The sequence below is a fragment of the Malaclemys terrapin genome, chromosome 13 (genome assembly GCF_027887155.1).
Source record: "Malaclemys terrapin pileata isolate rMalTer1 chromosome 13, rMalTer1.hap1, whole genome shotgun sequence".
Lineage (NCBI taxonomy): Eukaryota > Metazoa > Chordata > Testudines > Emydidae > Malaclemys > Malaclemys terrapin.
In genome coordinates, this window is record NC_071517.1 from 36,252,361 (window position 1) to 36,272,121 (window position 19,761).

At 42.6% G+C, this 19,761-nt stretch overlaps 1 pseudogene; it reads left to right on the plus strand.

Annotated features, from left to right (window-relative positions):
- Nucleotides 1-16,489: 16,489 nt before the first annotated feature.
- LOC128847331 (olfactory receptor 5V1-like) lies at nt 16,490-17,412 on the plus strand (annotated as a pseudogene).
- The last annotated feature ends 2,349 nt before the right edge of the window (nt 17,413-19,761 follow it).

Sequence of the window (19,761 nt, forward strand, 5' to 3'; positions counted from 1 at the left end):
TGTTGATTCTCTCTCTTTTTTTTAAGTCAGAGAGTGTAGATTTGTGAGTAATTAGTGTTTGGGACATTCTCAGCTCAGAGAATGGCACTTTGGAACAAATCCTCCACTTGCTAAATCAGTGCAGATCCATTGAAGTAAATAGGCCAAATCCCCAGCGTGTATAAATCAGCAAAGCTCCATTGGAACCAATGGGTGCTGGAGTTAGACTCACAAAGGGTCTTGAACAGGAGAAAGTGAGAGAGATATCCCATGATGCAGTGGCCAGGGCATATGCATGGGAGGGGACAGATCCTTGTTTCAGTCATTTCTCCATCTCAGTCACTTGAAGTGGGGGTCTCCCACATCTGAGATGAGTACCATAACCACTGGGGAAAAGGTTATGCCAGAGCTTCTGTTCCTAATTCTGTCTCCTTGTTTGCACAAAATCAAATGAATATAACTGACCATGAACAAATTCAGGCTGGAAATTAGAGAAAGGTTTCTCACCCTCAGAAGGGTGAAGTTCTGGAACAACCTTCTCATAGGAGCTGTAAGGATGCACAACTTAATTAGTTTTAAGAAAGATTTGGATAAATTTATGATGGTGTGATGGTTGGGGGCAGGGCTCAGCAACCCTGGGCCTCACTTCTGGTTTATGTCTTTCGTTCCTGAAGGACATGCTTCAGGGTTTCAGCCAGACACCACGGTTCATGAAGGAATCCTGCATCCTGTCACCAATGTATTCTGGGAGGGTTTTTTTTTGTCTCCTTCCTCTGAAGCATCAGAGATGGCTACAGTTGGAGATAGGATCTTGGATGGGATGGGTCAGAGCTCTGAGGTGGTACCGAGTTTTCTCTCACTCAGATGTCTGCCTACGTTGTTCTTGCTCACGTAGTGAGGGACTAACTGATGGACAATTAGCTAAGGACACAAAAACTAACCGCACATATTTTTTTAAGAACATCAGAAGCAGGAAGCTAAACAAACAATCAGTGCGGCCATTGGATGATCAAGATGCTAAAGGAGCATTCAGGAAAGACATGGCTGTTGTGGAGAAGCTAAATGAATTCTTTGCATTAATCTTCACTGCAGAAGATGGGTGGGAGATCCCTTCACATTAGGTGATAAATTAGAGGAAGTGTCCCATATTGAGCTGTCGATAGAGGAAGTTTTGGAACAAATTGATAAATTAAACAGTAATTAGTCACAAGGACCAGGTGTCTTTCATCCAAGAGTCCTGAAGAAACTCAGATATGAAATTGCAGAACTTCTTGTTTTTCTTACAGTCATGAAATCTATCATTTCACCAGCATTTTCTCCGAAAATTGCCTTCCACCTTCAGATTTGCAACCATGTCCTCCCTATTGGTTAGAATCAAGTGTAAAATGGCCACACCTTTCACCTCCACTCTGCCCACCCCCCATAGCTATGCCCCTTACTCCCACTCTGGACCAACCTGCCTAGCTAGGTTTTGCAGTCCTGAGGTCCCAAATGGGGCCATGGGCCATGGCAGAGTAATAGGTCACATCCATAGATTCTTATTGTATACATGTGTCAGGTTTTTGTTTGGTTTTGTGTCTTCAGAAAACCTACAAAGCAATTTACAATTAAAACACTCAGTTCAGCCTATGTGAGCAATGAAGATTTACCCTGGTTGTTAGAGAGATCAAGTTTGGGATTTGAAAAGATTGTAAGGGAGGCGCCCAAATCCTATTAATTCTCCCAGTGACTTTAAAACCCTAAACCAGACCAAGACTCTTATTTCTATTTATTTGAAGGTTAAGACCCCATGGGTCCAGAATGCAGGTCTGCAGAGGTATTAGGCACTTAAGCAATCCAAACTACTACACAGCAGCAGCTGTAACCAGCCTGCACTCCACTTCCCATGACTGCTGTGGAGACAGACCATGAGAAATTAGACCCCAAGGGTTTGATAGGCAGATAGCCCCACGGCACCTGATTGGCTTCTTGCCCTATATAAACCCAAGGGGTGGTCTGGGAAGTGTCCAGGCAACAGTATGGATCTTCTGTAGTTGCTATAACTATTCTGGATCTATGTTCCTGAACTCCTGGCTTGACTGTGGCTTGTTTTGGACTTTGCCTCCTGACTCGGTCCCTGAAACCGGACTTGAACTCTGACGCTCGGTATTGACCCTGGCCTGTAACTTACTATGAACTCTTTGCTACTCCTAGACTCATGTTTGCGCCTTGGCCCTGACTGCCCTTTTCGAGTTCCTGATATCGATAGTCTTCCAAATATCCAATGGAACTGGGGATTGGTGTAGCTCATAGGGATAGCTTGCCTTTACTATATTCAGTGCCTTACCTTCATTATATTTAGCTGCTTTCATTATATTCAGCTGTAATTCAAGAAACCTACAGGCCTGTATCCTGTATGATATTAGCTGAATCAATAGTTAGCATAAGTGCGGTTAAGTAGGCTGTAACCCTTGGCAAAGATCAAGCCTTACCTTTAGATTTTGGGAAGTAAGAAGAGCTTGCTCAATGGCAGGAGCTAGAATGTTCCAGTAAGTGTTGCTACAAGGATCATGGAAGTAATAACTGCAAATCTGCTTAAACAAGGGGTGATGGGTTTGATCATGAGCAGAAATGGTCGTTACATGTATTAATATACTAACCTATAGAAGAAAGACACATCAATATTAGTAGGATGAGGAAATACAAATAAAGGGGGGACCCTACTAAATATGCATAAGATATAGTGGTGTCAGTGTAACACAGTGGTTCTCAAACTTTGGTATTGGTGATCCCTTTCACATAGCAATTCTCTGAGTGTGACCCCCCTTATAAATTAAAAACACATTTTAAAAAAATATTTAACACTATTATAAATCCTGTAGGCAGAGTGGCATTTGAGGGTGGAGACTGTCAGCTTGTGACATATGTAATAACCACATGACACCCTGGAGGCTGGGGGAGGGGGTGTCATGAAACTCAGTTTCAGAACCTCTGGCATAACATATTATAGAAGTTGCATCCCAGTCTGTGAATGGTAGGAGAGAGAGATCTATCCCTTGGGAGGGGTAAGAATGATGGGCACTGCTGATGAGAATGAAGATAATGGCTAATATTTCAGGTTGTTCTTCAAGGGATATTGAGAGTATATGGATGTGCAGATGTACATTCTGTAGTCTCTCTATCTGCCTTACTAAATTAGAGTGTTTGTGACTTTGCTAAATGTAATAATGAACTAGTCAGTGGTCTTCCAATTTCTTTCATTTCTGTACTGCTTCTTCCAATACTTCAGTCTCCACAGTTCTTGGTTTTCAAAATATTCCTCTCTCTAGGCCAGAAGAAAGAGTACCATGTGGCCAGATTTCCAAAAAGAGATGACTACTGGGATTTTCAAAAGCATACAGGTACATAACTCCCTTTGAAGTCAAAGGGAGCTAGGTAATCCTAGGTACTTATCTGTGTCTTCAATCACTTAAAGATCTTTTAAAATATGGCCCACAGACCTTTGGAGGACAATGAATCACTGATTGAGATCAGCTGTGCTAGACAATAGATATTCGTTTCTTCCTTGACTGACAAGTGTTCATGAGCAAGATTCCCATCCGATGTACTTTGTTTTAATACTCAAATCCTTAGGTTTGATCTCAACTTTTACTCAGACCTTACTCCTTGTAAAGCTATCACTGACTGAGTGAAAATTGCATTTCAATGTATGTTGGGTGGTTAACTCCCTTAGCCTTCTTTGAAAATCCCAGCTTCCATTGCTTTACACACAGAAATCATAATTGCACTCTTCTCAGGCAGCCCTTAAGGTGCGCAACAAAACAAGGAAGAACAAAGTCTTGCCCAAAAGAGTACCATGGGCATTTCTCCTTTATAACAAACTACAACATTTTCCCTCATGAAATGGAAACTGCATGTGGCATTTCTAGAAGTGCCTAAATGATTTAGAGCACAAGTCAATGGGACTTGGTTGACCAAGTTACCTGAAAGTGGAGGTGGTGCCCCTTTTTCCAACCATTAGACCAGTGTTAATTACTGGTGTTCTGGAAGACATGGGTTCAATTCCCCATTCTACCTCCTGTAGAGCAGGGACTGACAATTTGACCTCCCAGTTGAAGGCCCTAACCACCAATATATAAATACATGGGGGTGGAGATTTTTCAAGTTTTCCTAGTGAAGGCTATTCCACTTATATAAAATACTTGGCTAGTCATTGGGCTAAAATTACACTGTAGTTCAGTGTTAGGGGACTCCTTTGGTAGGTTCAACTCATTGGTCCAGTGAGTATTATTTTTTTTTAGTTATTTATACATTGTAGAACAGCTTCGATATTCCAGAATACCTTATAGCCCAGATATTAAGGCACTTTCCTCAGAGATGGGAGATTGCACTTCAAATCTCTGCCCTCCCACCCCACCAGGTAGAGAGCGGAAGAGAACCATGGTCCCCCACATGCAAGGAGAGTGACCTAATCAATGGAATGAAGTTGCAAGAAAAGCAACAGCAGAGGGACTCCTGTACCTCTTGTTGTTTTGTGAATTTAGCCTAATATTTATTTTTCTGCTGAAACAATTCAGTAAACTTTGTTTTAAAATCATGAATAACTTTGCGTTGCCTAAAACTTCCTTTTTGGTGAAAAACAACAAGGAGTCCAGTGGCACCTTAAAGGCTAACAGATTTATGAACATGAGGCTACCAGGCAACTCTCCAATACCACATTCTACAAGGCCACTATCCTCTGATCCCACTGTGGAATACCAAAAGAAACTACATCATCTGCTCAAGAAACTCCTGGCTACAGCATGGGAACAAATCTACACGGACACACCCCCAGAGCCCTGACCATGGGTATTCTATCTGCTACCTAAGATCCATAAACCTGGAAACACTGGACGCCCCATCATCTCAGGCATTGGCAATTTTTCAGCAGCATTATCTGGCTATTGGGACTCTCTCCTCAGACCCTACACTCGCAGCACTCCCAGCTATCCTCTAGACACCACCAACTTCCTGAGGAAACTACGATCCATTGGTGGTCTTCTTGAAAACACCAGCCTGGCCACCATGGATGAAGAAGCACTTGACAGCTTGTAGTCCATCCTCATATGGAATATTGTTGTAAAGAACAGTATCTCTGATGAGGCCACAGCATGCCTGGTGGCTGAGCTTTGTGACTTTGTCCTCACCCACAACCATTTCAGATTTGGGGACAACTTATACCGTCAAGTCAGTGGCATTGTTATGGGTACCTGCATGGCCACACAGCATGCCAACATTTTTATGGCTGACTTAGAACAATGCTTTCTCAGCTCTCGTCCCCTAGTGCCCCTCCTCTACTTGCGCTACATTGATGATATTTTCATCATATGGACCCAAGGGAAGGAGGCCCTTGAAGAATTCCACCATGATTTCAACAATTTCCACCCCACCATCAACCTCAGCCTGGACCAGTCCATACAAGAGATCCACTTCCTGGACACTACAGTGCAAATAAGTGATGGTCAGATAAACACTACCCTATACCAGAAACCTACTGACCACTATACTTACCTACATGACTCCAGCTTCCATCCAGGACACATCACATGATCCATTGTCTACGGCCACGCCCTAAGATATAACCGAATTTGCTCCAATCCCTCAGACAGAGACAAACACCTACAAGATCTTTACCAAGCATTCTTAAAACTACAGTACCCACCTGCGGAAATGAGGAAACAGATTGACAGAATGAGACGGGTACCCAGAAATCAACTACTACAGGACAGGCCCAACAAGGAAAATAACAGAACACCACTGACATCACGTACATCCCCCAGCTAAAACCTATCCAGGGCATTATCAATGATCTGCAACCTATCCTGGAAAATTATCCCTCACTCTCACAGACCTTGGGAGGCAGGCCAGTCCTCATTTACAGACAACCCCCCAACCTGAAGCAAATACTCACCAGCAACTAGACACTACACCACAGAAACACAACCCAGGAACCAATCCCTGTAGCAAACCCCATTGCCTACTCTGTCCCCATATCTATTCTGGTGACACCATCAGAGGAGCCAACCACATCAGCCACACCACCAAGGGCTCATTCACCTGTAAGTCTACTAATGTTATATATGCCGTCATGTGCCAGCAATGCCCCTCTGCCATGTACATTGGCCAAACCAGATAGTCCCTATGTAAAAGAATTAATGGACACAAATCGGACATCACGAATGGTAACATACAAAAGCCTGTAGGTGAACACTTCAATCTCCCTGGACATTCTATAACTGAAGTCTGTTTCTGAAGTGTTTTTGTTCAAGAATAGTGACTTTGAAATCTAAGAGAGAGAGCAAAACTAAAATTCATTTGCAAATTTAACACCATTAATTCGGGCTTGAATAGGGACTGCAAGTGGCTGGCTCATTGCAGAAGCAGCTTTGCCTCTCTTGGAATTGACACCTCCTCATCTAATATTGGGAGTGGACTACTTCCACCCTGAATGAATTGGCCCTGTCAGCACTGGTTTTTCACTTGTGAGGTACTCCCTTCTCTTCATGTGTCATTATGTAATGCCTGCATCTGTAACTTTCACTTCATGTATCTGAAGAAGTGCGGTTTTTTTACCCATGAAAGCTTATGTCCAAATAAACCTGTTAGTCTTTAAGGTCCACTGGACTCCTTGTTCTTTTTGGGGAATAAACTTACAATTTATCTCCTCCTTTGTCTCAATGGCTATTTATTGCCAACATAGAATCATAGAACAAGAAGGGACCTTGATATGTCATCGAGTACAGTCCCCTGCACTCAAGGCAGGACTAAGCATTATCCAGACCATGCCTTGTTGCTCTTCTCTGGGCCAAAGGGTCCAGAGAAGAGCAACAAGAATGATTAAAGGTCTTGAGAACATGGCCTTTGAAGGAAGGCTGAAAGAACTGGGTTTGTTTAGTTTGGAAAAGAGAAGACAGAGAGGACATGATAGAAGTTTTCAGGTATCTAAAAGGGTGTCATAAGGAGGAGGGAGAACACTTGTTCACCTTAGCCTCTAAGGATAGAACAAGAAGGAATGGGTTTAAACTGCAGCAAGGGAGTCTAGATTGGACATTAGGAAAAAATTCCTAACCGTCACGGTGGTTAAACACTGGAATAAATTGCCTAGGGATGTTGTGGAATTTCCAGCTCTGGAATATTTAAGAGTAGGTTGGATAAATGTCTATCAGGGATGATCTAGACAGTATTTGGTCCTGCCATGCGGGCAGGGGACTGGACTCGATGACCTCTCGAGGTTCCTTCCAGTCCTAGAATCTATGAATCTATGACAGGTGTTTGTCCAACCTGCTCTTAAAAATCTCCGAAGATGGAGATTCCACAAGCTCCCTAGGGACTTTTTTTCCACTGTTTAACTCTGATAGTTAGTAAGTTTTTCCTAATGTCCAACCTAAACCACTCTTGCTGCAATTTAAGCCCATTGCTACTTGTCCTATCCTCAGATGTTAAGAAGAACAATTTTTCTCCCTCCTCCGTTCAACAACCTTTTATGTACTTGAAAACTTTTATCCTGTCCCCTCTCAGTCTTCTCTTCTCCAGACTAAACAAACCCTTTTTTTTTCCCAACCTTCCTTCACAGGTCATGTTTTCTAGACCTTTAATCATTTTTGTTCCTCCTCTCTGTACTTTGTCCAACTTGTCCACATCTTTCCTGAAATGTGGCACCCAGAACTGGACACAATACTTGAGCTGAGGCCGAATCAGTGTGGAATAGAGCAGAAGAATTATTTCTCGTGTCTTGCTTATAACAGTCCTGCTAATACATCCCAGAATGATGTTTGCTTTTTTTTTAAACAGTGTTACACTGTTGATCATATTATTTTGTGATCTACTATGACCCCCAGATCCCTTTCTGCAGTACTCCTTCCTAGGCAGTCATTTCCCATTTTGTATGTGTGCAACTGATCATTCCTTCCTAAATGGAGTATTTAGTATTTGTTCTTATTGAATTTCATCCTATGTCAGACCATTTCTCCAGTTTGTCCAGATCATTTTGAATTATAAAGTTTGTGCATGATAACAAGCAGGAAAGGGTTGCAAGTGCATTGGAGGATAGGATTATAAGTGTACGCTCTATGCCATTATCTAAATCATTGACTATGTGTGGCCTGTTTTACCACGCCATTCGGTCTGTGACAATTTCTAGATCCCATAAATCTTCGTTCTCTAGAACACTTTCAGTTTGGTGTTCGTAATAGCACATCGTTTGTGGCAAGCATGGATTTGCACAGAGTCTCCAGTGCAGACACTTAGCAACCTCACTTTTTCTGTTCATATATTCTCTGCCAGATAGGCTCTAGCAGTTGCTCAACACAGGCTACACAATATCTTCGGGGAGCAGTTGTCAGTCAATTTTATTCTTAAATAATTAAGGATTTTTCTTGTCCACTCATAATGAGGCTTTGTCTCTTTTTTGAGGGATGCTTCTACAATCATCAATTTGTTAATCTTCTATCACCAATAGGTTTGACCTCTCTCCACCACTGTCCATGCATTGATCTCTGTGTTAATCTTTCAAATCTTTTTTGGCAGGTTGCTTTCTCCTTTCTTTCATGCTTTCTTGGGCTTGGATGCAGCTCAGTCATTGCTTGTTATCATGACCGGATGATCTTTATTCTGGTTAACGCCTCATATATTTTGATATTATAGTCTTCATTGTCAATTGTTTCTTCCACAGATAGCAGAGGTTTTCCTTCATCACATCATGGGATGTACATCCTGTCCATGACCTGGTTGCTATCTAATATCCTATGCATTACCGGCAGCTGTCTTCTTTGGATGTTAATTTTTTCTTCTCCTTTTGATTCCACTTGATCACTCCACCAATGTTCTGTACTACTGGCATCCCCCCACATATTAAGTCTAAGAATTTGATCTGAGCCATTGGGTTTTCTCTGTAAGGTAGTTCTTATACATCTGTAATATTCTTTCCTCACATTTTCTTATGCTGTAGCTCCAACAGTTCCCTGATTCCAAGATATTTGTAGGGGTCATACTGAGATATCATAGATAGTTCCTTAATTAACCTGTATGTCATGAGGTTGTACCAGTCTGGCCATCTTTACAGATGCTGACACACAGTTAGCCAACCCACCCGTAGCTTTATATCTTCACAAAAATTTTCCATACATCATTAGTCTCTGTAGCTCCTTTTTGTGACTGTTCATGTAGTTTCAGATTGCTAATGTCTAACTAATTGTTAACTGGTTGTTGCTCTTTGCTGATATGGTAAATTGTGGTTATCTCAACAAGCATCCATGTCAGTGGCAGCATGGTTACCGCAAACAGCACTGGTGCTGAGGAATCCCCTTGCAATATTTCTCTTTTAATTTGAACCTCATCAATCGAGTGTTCCAGTTAAACATAGATTGCTGCAGAAAGGAAATGATCTCTGGATGAACCTTGGAAATTTTCAGTGTCTTGGTGACCCTTGATTGTGAGACGCTGTTGGATGCTCTCTGGTAATCTACCCACAAAATTGCTAACTTTTTCCTTTCTTTGTTTTGCATCTTGTGATCTTCCTGTTTAGCCAGAAGTGGCCTTTTGTTCCTTTCATGTTTACTGTGCTGCATTTTTGCTCAGGAACCATCATTCCATTGTGAACTAGCACTATCCAGATCTTCTTTTCTGGAATTATTGTTAGAAGTTTCCATATAGCTGGTAAACACGTGGTCAGTCCATAATTCATAGGTTCAATACAACCTTCTTCTTTCTTTCTTACTTTTTCCTGTATGAGAAGAGTTCTCCCTGTCACCATCCATCAGATTTCCTTCCAGAAGAAGTGAAACTCGTCAGTGTCATTTATTGGCTCTCTATGTTTGCCTATTCTGTTTTTTAATATCAATCAGATGAAAGAATCTTCTCCGGTCTCTGGTGAAGTGACTGTTCGCTTTATACTAATAAGTCTGTGCTGAAATCTTTCAAGTCCATGACTCTAAGTCAGAGGTGGGCAAACTATGGCCCATGGGCCACATCCAGCCCACAGGACAGTGCTGCCTGGACCCCAAGTTCCTGGTCCGGGAGGCTCACCCCCGGCCCCTGCCCTGCTGTTCCCCCTCCCCGAAAACCTCAGCTCGCTCTCTCCGCTGCCAGCACAATGCTCTGGGTGGCTGGGCTGTGAATTCCTGGGGCAGCTCAGCTGCAGGGCCTGACACGCTGCAGTGGTGGCATGGCCTGGTTCCAGCCGGGTGGCATGACTGTAGGGTCGTCAGCCACCGGTGCTCCAGGCAGCACAGTAAGTGGGCATGGAGCAGGGGGCAGGGGAGTTCGGGGTGGTGGTCAGGGGTCAGGAGTGTTGGATAGGAGTCGGGGTGGTTGGAACAGGGGGCTGAATGGGGCAGGAGTCCTGGGGGGAGAGTCAGGAAGGAGCAGGGGTTGGGTGGGGCAGCAGGGGGCAGTCAGGGGCAGGGGTTCCAGGAGCAGTCAGGGGACATGGAGAAGGGGTGGTTGGATGGGGCAGGGGTCCCAGGGAGGCCATTAGGAATGAGAGGAGGGGTTTGATGGGTCAGCAGGGGTCTGGGGGTGGTCAGGGGACAGGGAGCGGGAGGAGGTGGATGGGATAGGGATCCCAGGGGGTCTGTCAGGGAACGGGGGGGGGGGGTTGGATGGTGCGGGAATTCCAGGGGGGGCAGATAGGAGGTGGGGGCTGGGCCACAACCTCCTCCCCTAACCGGCTCTCTGTACAATTTACAAAACCCGTTGCGGCCCTCAGGCCAAAAGGTTTGCCCTCCCCTGCTCTAAGTGATCAGCTTCTCTTTACATTATTCCTTCATAACTCCCATATCCTTTCACTCAGCTGATATTTCATCTCCAAGGCTGTTTGCTGCTATTTTCTCTTAAACAATTTTTCTCATATTCATCCAGTAGGCTGGTATCTCAACGAAAAAGCGTACTCTTCTCTTTTTTCACCTTAATTTCCATGGAGGTTCTTGAAGATAGGAAGTTTTCCAATGGTTCATACGTTCAGATGACTTGATGTTAAACAATGATCTGCTACCGTTACTGTAGCATAAATTATATAATTGTACTGGATAATCCTTGTTGGTTTTTTCTCCAGTTTCCTTGAACACTTCATTAAGTGCTTGCATTATGTCATCCAGTGTGTGATGGTCTGCACATTTTACAGGTGGTAGTGCTTCATGATCAAGCTGCATTATCAGTCTGCATGATCTTGATTAAGAAATCCTTCATATTTTCTCGACTTTCTTCAGGTGCTCTTTCACTCATATTTGTCCTCCAATTTTCTTCCATTTCTGGCTTCTGTTTTAATCTATGTCACTGCTCCCATCAAAATGTTTGTATGTAGTTCTATGTGACTAATCTCCCTTTTCAGGCTTTCAATCTCCTTTGTGTAAATTCTCCTCTTTGGAATAAAGCTCTCATTTCTGCAGTGAGTCTATGCTCAGTCATTTCTTTCTCGGTGTTGTCGTTTGATTATTTCCAGTGTTGGAGCATTCATTTGCTCCAGGCTCTCTCTCCTGGTTTTGCCAAAAGACAAGCACAGATCACTTCCTGGTGTTTTTAGTTGTCCACCTAGTCACGCTTTTGGCAAACATGGTGATCATGCTGGTGATAAGGGCTGATCCTCACCTTCACAAGCCAATGTACTTCTTCCTGTCTTGTTTATCCTTTGTTGATATCTGCTATTTTTCAGCCATTGTCCCTAATATGTTGGTATTTATGCATTTCCTAGCAGAGCACAAAACCATTTCTGTCAATAGCTGCATTGCACAGATGTTCTTCTTTTTTCTACTAGCTGCTACTGAAATTTGTATTCTCTCAGCGATGGCTTATGATCACTACGATGCCATCTGTGACCCACTGCGTTACATGGACACAATGAGCACAAGGATCTGTGTTCAGCTGGTGAGTGGTGCATGGGCGATAGGCTTCTTCCATGCCCTTCTTAACACTGTTTCTGCCCTCATGTTTCTCAAGTACTGTCAATCTTATTTAAAAAAAGAGCATAGAACTGTGGATAACAGCTCAGGTATCTGACACTTTGGGCCAAAGCCTCAGCTAGTCTAAATCAGAGTGGCTCCATTGAACTCAGCAGGCCACAACCCCATTGGGTAGAAGAGACACTGGAGCAAATGGGAAGGGATCCTGGGTCTCCATCTAGGGTGAGTCCAAAAACACCAAGATCTAGAGCCATTCATGCTCTCTCTCGACTAATATCTCTTTCAATCTGACCCACTGACTTGAATGGAGCTATGGCCAATTGATACCACTTGAGGATCTGGCCAGTTCTATGAAAAGAACATCTTTGTCTATTGCATTGTGTAGTTCTTCTAGAGTATTTTGTTGAAAACCCTATTTAATATCTTTAGTATCTTATAGGATTCATCCCTTTTAATGTCCATCTCTAAGAATAATAAATAGTGTGATCCCCAGCTGGGCCAAGGTGCACATAGGAATTAAGGCTCTATTAGGAGAGATTGAGAGAGACACATATCAAGTATCCCATATCGCAGTGGTTAGGACACCCACATGGGAGGGAGCAGATCCCGTTTTAAAAATTTTCTCCTTATCAGGCACTCAAAAAGGCTCTTCCACATCCCTGACTACTAGGATAAAAGCCCTAATTCCTTCTTCTTTTCTCCCCTCACTCACGATTGTTTCTTGCCATCTTAGGTGGGATAAGAGGTTTTCCAGCTGATAATTCCAAGGTGAAGGAGGTGCCTTCCCCCAGAGGAGATAGGTACTGAACTCCTGTGGTAGCCGCGGGATTTAGAACATAACCCTCTACTTGGCCTTTCCCATTGGCTAAGGAATGTCGGCTTTTTAAAATCCAATTCTTAGGTGCCTATGTCTCCACTTTCTCTGTGTAGGGAGCCTGGCCGCCCAACTCAGGCTCTGGAAACCAAGTGATTAAAAAAAATCACCTAAAAGTTATCCATTAAAATGCTCAGCATTAGAACAGCTAGGTCTCTTTGTGAACTCTGGATGTAAATTGACATAGTGCCATTAAATCAATGGAACGAGGTGGATTTACATGAACTGGGAATCTGTCCCATAGTGTCCATATTCTAAAGTGATTTTACATTCCTCACATTTCACTCACTGTTGAGTTGGAAATACCTGTGTGTCATCAAGTTTCCACTTAAATCCTAAACATAATAAGAAGTGGTGCTGGCACTATGCACCCCAGTGAAATTCCCCCTTAGATGCATCACCACAGCTGGTGGAAAGCAACATGACTCCACTGAAAGAAACAGGGCTACACCGATATATGACAGCTGATGATCTTGCCTCAGTGAATAAAGTTATGATTCAGAATCCACCTTTTGTCAAAGTTGAATTGCAGAGATATCGTCTCAGGTAAATGAAGAGTCAGCCAGCAGGCTGGGATTTTCCAAAGAATTTAGGCAAGTTAGGTGCCCTACTCCTATTGGATGGGGAAGATTCCATTTCAGTTTTAAATCTCAAAATGAAATGAAAATTTTATTTCAAAATGTCCAATTAAAATGAAAACTTTCATTTTGAATTGATATTTTCACTTAAATTGACAATAAAATAACTCATCTCAAGCTCATTGTAAATACAAATATTCATTTAACATGAAAGATTTCATTTGAAATGGACACTTCAAGAGGAAATGTTTTGTTACTATCAAATGTAAAAATGAAATATTTAGTCATTTCCTCATCATAGCCTCTTGAAATGTCAACATTTTCATGAGATGAAAAATTCTCTCTTTAGCCCCTGTTGGGATTAAACAAAATGTCAAAATACGGAGCTTCCTGTGTGATGACAATTTCTGTATCATATCTAATATTTGTACACTGCCAAGTATAACAAGGAACAGATTTCATAGTTTCAAAAGCCAGAAGGGACCTGTGTGATCCCCTAGTCTGACCTCCTATATAACACAGGACAGATTAGATAATAGACTGAGACACTGAAGAGACCACTTCTTTATTATCTATTATATTTAAGCTCTTTGGGTCATAGACTCTCTTTAATTTCATCTTAAGCACAGAGACTAGTATTTTGTTGGTGCTTAATGGAGATTGATGGTAATAACCTTCTGTAATTAGGGGGAAAGAACCTCACAGATGGACTGCAGAGTTTAATACATGTTGTAATAATTCAGCCTAGATCACCTTCACTGTGAGCTCAACTGCAGAATATATGTGATAGTTAATCAGATGTCACAGTAGCCTATAATAGCAAATGGTGATGGAAAAAGACAAAAAAGGGAGTGAGAAAGAGAGACTGAATTAGTCCAAAGGGAAAGGTCTCCTCATAGAACTCACAAACTATGCTAAGATCATGCCTCATAAATAAGACCACGTGAGACCGTAAAATCAGTGTATCAAATGAGGCCTAATTGGTGAGCAAAGTAATGAGGGGATGGGCTATTGCACCCATCAGTCCCTTTTGGAGTTCTTAAAGAAAGAGACTTTGGGTAGAAAAGTTGGCTACTGGAGTGAGCGTCACCATCATGGCTAACACCCGCACTGTTTCCTGGGACCCCAGAACTTCTTCATCCTAATCCTGAGAGACGTCCTGACCAGATGGGTCCAGAGAGAGGGAGGAAGATGACACCACCACTGCCTCCAGCTAAATCCCAAATACCGCCTGAGATGTGAGACTTTCTCTTGCTCCCTCTTCCTCTTCTTCACCCCGCCTCCTTTTCCTTCACCACTTTATTTCTTCTCTTTCCTATCCCTCCCCTTTTCCCTGCTGTCTAATGAGAGTTTGGCCACTCAGTCCCTAGTCTGTAGCAATGCATGGGATTCTTCCATCCTAAGGGCAGGACTCTGAACTTTTCCTTATGGAACCTCATCAGATTCCTTTTGCCCCAATCCTGTAATTCATCTAGGTCTTACTGTGTCCTATCCCTGCCCTCCAGCATATCTACCACTTCTCCCAGTTTAGTGTCATCTGCAAACCTGCTGAGGGTGCAATCCACACCATCCTCCAGATCATTAATGAAGATATTGAACAAAGTTGGCCACAGTACCAGGGCTTGCTCCAGGCACCAGCGAAGGAAGCAGGTGCCTGAGGAGACCAATAGAAAGGGGTGGCAGACCATCAATTGTTGGGGTGGCGGCAATTCGGCGGCAGCTGAATCGTTCTGCTTCAGTCTTCAGCAGCAATTCGGCAGCAGGTCCTTCACTCCCTGTCTTCCTCTTCGGCGGCACTTTGGCATCAGCTCAATCAGGTTTTTCTATTTTTTTTTCTTTTTTCTCCACTTTGGGTGGCAAAAAAGCTGGAGTTGGCCCTGCCCAGGACAGACCCTTGGGTACTTGCTTGATACTGGCTGCCAACTAGACCTGGAGCCATTGATCACTACCCGTTGAGCCAGATGATCTAGCCAGCTTTCTATCCACCTTGCAGTCCATACATCCAGCCCATCCTTCTTTAACTTGCTGGCAAGAATGCTGTGGGAGACCGTATGTAATAGGTCCATGCTGGGGCTCGATCCTCCTGGGCGGGAGGGGAGCCACACCGACTCACTACTGCTGGAAGTAAACAGCCAGTTAGTTCAGAAGCTCCTGTCCTCCGGTGCAGGGGCGGAGCAAAACCGACAGCTAGCTCAGAGCTCAGGCCCTCAGACAGAGTGGTTAAGCACTGCAATAAATTGCCTTGGGAGGTTGTGCAATCTCCTTCATTGGAGATTTTTAAGAGCAGGTTGGACAAACACCTGTCAGGGATGGTCTAGATAATACTTAGTCCTGCCATGAGTGCAGGGGACTGGAGTAGATGACTTCTCGAGGTCCCTTCCAGTTCTCTGATTCTTATTCTTCTTGAAAAATCCTAATGATTTTAATACATAAGAATCCAATTATATACTACAGATATTAAATAGTGTTTTCAACAAAATAGTCTAGAACAACTGAGAGACTGTAATGGAGAAGGAGATTTTTTTTATAGATTTGGCCAGATGTCCAGCTATTGTCAATTGACCATAGTTTCATTGCAGCCAATCTGCCAGATCCCATGCTGGTGTAACACAGCTGTAGCTCTATTGAAGTCATAAAGCCAGATTGGAGAGAGAGAGAGAGAGAGAGAGAGAGAGAGAATAAATTCCTCTATAGCCTGGTGGTTTAAACACTTACCCTGGATGCAGAAGACCAAGTATCCAGTAACCCTACACGGCCTCTTTTTATGATTTATCCACAGAGGAACAGCTTCAAGAGGAGAGACTGAGGGAGCCCCACATCAGACTATCCCTTAGTCAGAGCTGAGAAGGGTATTTGTGAATACCAGTAGGACCTGATTCTGGGATTTAGGCATCGAAAGTGGCAGGTGCCTTTTGTGTAGCCAGCCTATTTTGTCTATTTAAAACACACAAATACCATCTGACCTCTCTCTCTCTCTCTCTAAAGTTAGTCTACTTAAACACGTATTTTACAGAATGGAATAGGACGCTCTTTACATTCATCCTATAGAACAGATAATCTCCACATACTCTTTCAGTTTATTTTTATGATAAGTGTTAATTTCATTTGTTTTCGCTTGTCTTCCAGGTCACAGTTTTCCTGAATAAATGCCAAAGAAAAATCAAACCACAGTGACTGAATTTATTCTCCTGGGACTTTCCAGTAACCCACATATGCATATTTTCCTCTTCTCAGTGTTTTTAGTTATTTACCTAATCACTCTGGGAGGTAACATAGTGATCATGGTGCTGATAAGAGCAGAGTCTCACCTTAATACCCCTATGTACTTCTTCCTCTTCCATTTATCCTTTATTGATATCTACTATTCCTCGGTCACGGTGCCTAACAGACCGAGGAACTTCCTAGCAGTGCACAAAATTATTTCTGTCAATGGCTGCATTGTCCAGATGTTCTTCATCCTCCCCTCAGTTGGTGCTGAGATTCTCATTCTCTCAGCCATGGCTTATGACCGCTACGCTGCCATCTGTGACCCATTGCGTTACAGGGAGAGAATGAGCAAAGGGATCTGTGTTCAGCTGGAGAGTGGTGCATGGGCAATAAGTTTCTTCCATGCCCTGCTTAACACTGTTTTTACTCTGAAGTTACATTTCTGTGGGCCCAATCAAATCAGTCATTTCATCTGTGAGCTCCCTAATCTATTAAAACTGTCCTACACTATGACCCTCACCAATCTAGTGGTGCTTCTTACTTCTGTTCTGATATTTGGATCAAGCTCCTTTCTCCTCACCCTGATCTCCTACATTCACATCATCTCCACCATCCTGAGGTTACGCTCTACGGAGGGCAGGCATAAAGCCTTCTCCACCTGCAGCTCCCATCTTATTGTGGTTGGCTTGTTCTCCAGTACACAAAACCCAGCTCAGTCTCTTCTGCCATGCTGGATGAAATATTCTCCATCCAGTACAGTGTCTTGACCCCCATGTTAAACCCCATCATCTACAGCCTGAAAAACAAGGAGGTGAAAACAGCTCTAAGGAAAATGTTGGGAAAATTACAGTTTATCAAGTAATGTTGATGATCTTAAATAAATTAAATTACATATTTTTACATCAGATAATAGAACTGTGCATAACTTGTATTTGAGACATTCTCAGCTCAGGTAACTGATGGACATGTTGGGACAAAACTTCAGTTGGTCTAAATCAGTGGAGTGCCATTGAAGTCAGCGGGCCAGATTCCCAGTTGTACAAGAGTCACTGGAGCATGGGGAACTGGACCTTGGGTCTCCTAAATCCAGAGCAAGTGCTCTGAGCACCAGGCTTATAGTCATTCACACATTTCTCCCTTTCCCCTCTCTCCATATCTCTCTAATCTGGCCCTCTGATTTCAGGGGAGCTATGGCCAATTTATATCAGTTGAGGATCTAGCCAATTCTATAAAAAGAATCTCTTCATCTATTAATTTCTTTCTTTCTTTTTGAGTAATTTGTTGAAACTCTATTTAATATCAATTACCTTATACTACCCTATAATAATAATAATAATAATAATAATAATAAGGATATTATAATAATCATTGGAGCCAATAGGTTTACTCCCGAGGAGGGCTAGAGCCACAAATAAACTTAGGATTTAAACAGGGGATGTGGGTGACATAACCACCAGGGTACACTCATGTGGGTCTCTCTCTAACTCTTGTGTTCAAGCCTGTCTCTATCAAGCACTTGAAGCAGGGCCCTCTCACAATCCAGGTGACTACCCTGACCATTGGGATGAAAGTTATAACCAGTCTCCTCCTTCTAATTCCATCTTCTTCCTCCTCCCGACCCAGCTTCATGTAAAAAACCCTTAGGTGTGTTACAGGGTTCCCAGCTGAGAATTACAAGCAGAAGGAGGTGTTATGGAGATAGAAGAAGGGGATATGGGGACTGAACTCTTTGACAGCAGCAGGGTTTAAAACACACCCCTCGCCTCAGCATCTCTCATTGACTAGGGAAACACCTATCATCATGTTAGAACACAAGAAGAAATGAAAGACCATCCCAGATCAGACCAATGGACCATCTGGGATGGTCTTTCATGTTTCTGCCAGTGGCCAGTGCCAGATTTTTCAGATGGAATGAACAGATCATTTTTGAGTGATACATCCCCTGTCGCCCAATCCCAGCTTCTGGCAGTAAGAGTTTTAGGGACACCCAAAACATGGGGTTGCCTCTCTGGACTGGACTAATAGACATTGATGGACCTATCCTCCATGAATTTATCTAATTCTTTTTTTAAAACCGTCTCCAGCTCAAGAGAAAGGAAAAAAAGATGTTGTTAATGTAAATATTAAATTAGGCTTTCATTTTCATATTTCAAATGCTTTTTTTTATCTTGTCTTTAATAAAAAAGTTATAAAAGGAGATTTTTAATGGTGTGTTTGCAAGGAAGCAGACTGAGGTCTCTGCAACTGAACTCTGAACCTTGTTTAAAACTGTTTAACGTGGGACAGTGACTGGGTTATGTGGCTTAATCCCTGAAACATGTTGTTTAATATCCCTTCAAAATATGTTGTCAAAATTAATTATAATAAACCTGAATATTTGAAGATCAAAAATGTAGAAATATTCATATAAGGTTTTGATAAGGCAAAGTCTAAATGTGTCAAGAATTTCCACTGTCTAATTACGTCTCTTCTTCATGCTATCAGCACATGCATGGAACACCCTCCCAATAGTGGTTTACCAAACCATCAATCTCACTTTATGAAAATCCTACAGGAAGAAAGGGAGGAGGTCTCCACTGAGTAGGCTTCTTCATTTCTCTATTCTGTTTTGTGTGAATCTCTTCTTCTCTATGGACATGATACTGCAAGCACTTGAATGTTTAGACTAAATGGACATACCCCTACAGCCTGTCTTCATTCAGCACTCCAACTGAGGCTTACAAGACTTCCACATATAGACCACTTGCAGGACTGAATCTAATCAACAATATACACAATCCCCATCCTGCAGACAGATTAACACTCGTGCTAATAGACGGTACTCACACATAATTTCAATAAAATTATTCATGTGAACATCTTCACAGGAGTAAAGTTCTTGCTAGATTGGGCATTATATGTCTATTTATATGAGCATTTGTATTTTCACTAAACCTACCAAATTGAAAAGTGAGATCTGCAAGATGTTATTTAGGCCTGCACTTTCACAGGGCTCTGAATTCTGGGCACCGAGGAACAGACAGGAGCAGATCTTGAATACACTGGAAATGAAAATTGTAAAGGTGGATACTTGGAGTTCCGTTGTTGGGCCATGTTTGAAACGAATGAAGTAGGGAAAATGTGAAGTTGGTACTAGTTATAGAAAAGCTAAGGGAATCGAGGCATAGATGGTTTGTCCATGTGAAAAGAAAATCGGAAAAATATATAGGAA